This window comes from Nanorana parkeri, unplaced genomic scaffold (genome assembly GCF_000935625.1).
Source record: "Nanorana parkeri isolate BGI_ZX_2015 unplaced genomic scaffold, ASM93562v1 scaffold2371, whole genome shotgun sequence".
In the NCBI taxonomy this organism is placed as follows: Eukaryota; Metazoa; Chordata; class Amphibia; order Anura; family Dicroglossidae; genus Nanorana; species Nanorana parkeri.
Genome location: NW_017308639.1, coordinates 36091 through 38115, shown reverse-complemented (window position 1 = coordinate 38115; position 2025 = coordinate 36091). Strand labels below are relative to the sequence as shown.

At 48.6% G+C, this 2025-nt stretch overlaps 1 protein-coding gene across 1 annotated transcript in view; it reads right to left on the bottom strand.

Moving 5' to 3' along the window:
* GCDH (glutaryl-CoA dehydrogenase) overlaps positions 1-2025 on the bottom strand; it is a 15517-nt gene that overhangs the window by 12875 nt on the left and 617 nt on the right. The window lies entirely within an intron of this gene.

Genomic DNA, 2025 nt, shown 5'->3' with positions numbered 1-2025 from the left:
AACGCGGCGGGGGTGGGGGTTGAGACATCTATTGTCTGCCACACACAATGCTGTTTTAACACCTCAGGTTAATAAAGCCTCCTAGACTCCAATTATGGAAATACAATCAACACGTGGTTGTGTCTAACAGATTCTGTGGATTGGAGCGACGTTCACCATATTTATTCCCAGATAATTTTTTGTACAAGTCATTCTGAATTGAGAAAGCTGGTCGGATGTCCAGTGAAACGTCTTCAAGAAAAATACAGCACATCCAGTTGCCTTGACTTAGTTTTACAGATATACCATGACCCGGATGAATGAACCTTCACAGACAGATTGTGATATAGTTTGTATCGCACAATTTATTTTATATTGAACTCTTGCGCCACCTAGTGGCAACACTCAGAACTGTTCTTTTTACCCGCCCAAAGATACAAGAAGGAAAATCCAAGTTGTTGGCCAACCTAAAGCAGCATTAAAGAGTCAGTCAAAAAGTAACTGGAGATGGAGCATGGAAATAACTGCCACTAGATGGAGCAGAGGAATTACTGCCACTAGATGGAGCTGAGGAGCATGGGAATAACTGCCACTAGATGGAGCTGAGGAGCATGGGAAAAACTGCCACTAGATGGAGCTGAGGAGCATGGGAATAACTGCCACTAGATGGAGCTGAGGAGCATGGGAATAACTGCCACTAGATGGAGCTGAGGAGCTGAGGAAAAACTGCCACTAGATGGAGCTGAGGAGCGGGGGAATAACTGCCACTAGATGGAGCTGAGGAGCACAGGAATAACTGCCACTAGATGGAGCTGAGGAGCAAAGGAATAACTGCCACTAGATGGAGCTGAGGAGCAGAGGAATAACTGCCACTAGATGGAGCTGAGGAGCAGAGGAATAACTGCCACTAGATGGAGCTGAGGAGCAGAGGAATAACTGCCACTAGATGGAGCTGAGGAGCAGAGGAATAACTGCCACTAGATGGAGCTGAGGAGCAGAGGAATAACTGCCACTAGATGGAGCTGAGGAGCAGAGGAATAACTGCCACTAGATGGAGCTGAGGAGCAGAGGAATAACTGCCACTAGATGGAGCTGAGGAGCAGAGGAATAACTGCCACTAGATGGAGCTGAGGAGCAGAGGAATAACTGCCACTAGATGGAGCTGAGGAGCAGAGGAATAACTGCCACTAGATGGAGCTGAGGAGCAGAGGAATAACTGCCACTAGATGGAGCTGAGGAGCAGAGGAATAACTGCCACTAGATGGAGCTGAGGAGCAGAGGAATAACTGCCACTAGATGGAGCTGAGGAGCAGAGGAATAACTGCCACTAGATGGAGCTGAGGAGCAGAGGAATAACTGCCACTAGATGGAGCTGAGGAGCAGAGGAATAACTGCCACTAGATGGAGCTGAGGAGCAGAGGAATAACTGCCACTAGATGGAGCTGAGGAGCAGAGGAATAACTGCCACTAGATGGAGCTGAGGAGCAGAGGAATAACTGCCACTAGATGGAGCTGAGGAGCAGAGGAATAACTGCCACTAGATGGAGCTGAGGAGCAGAGGAATAACTGCCACTAGATGGAGCTGAGGAGCAGAGGAATAACTGCCACTAGATGGAGCTGAGGAGCATGGGAATAACTGCCACTAGATGGAGCTGAGGAGCAGAGGAATAACTACCACTAGATGGAGCTGAGGAGCAGAGGAATAACTGCCACTAGATGGAGCTGAGGAGCAGAGGAATAACTGCCACTAGATGGAGCTGAGGAGCAGGGGAATAACTGCCACTAGATGGAGCTGAGGAGCAGAGGAATAACTGCCACTAGATGGAGCTGAGGAGCATAGGAATAACTGCCACTAGATGGAGCTGAGGAGCAGAGGAATAAATGCCACAAGATGGAGCTGAGGAGCAGAGGAATAACTGCCACTAGATGGAGCTGAGGAGCATGGGAATAACTACCACTAGATGGAGCTGAGGAGCATTGGATTAACTGAAACTAGATGGAGCTGAGGAGCAGAGGAATAACTGCCACTAGATGGAGCTGAGGAGC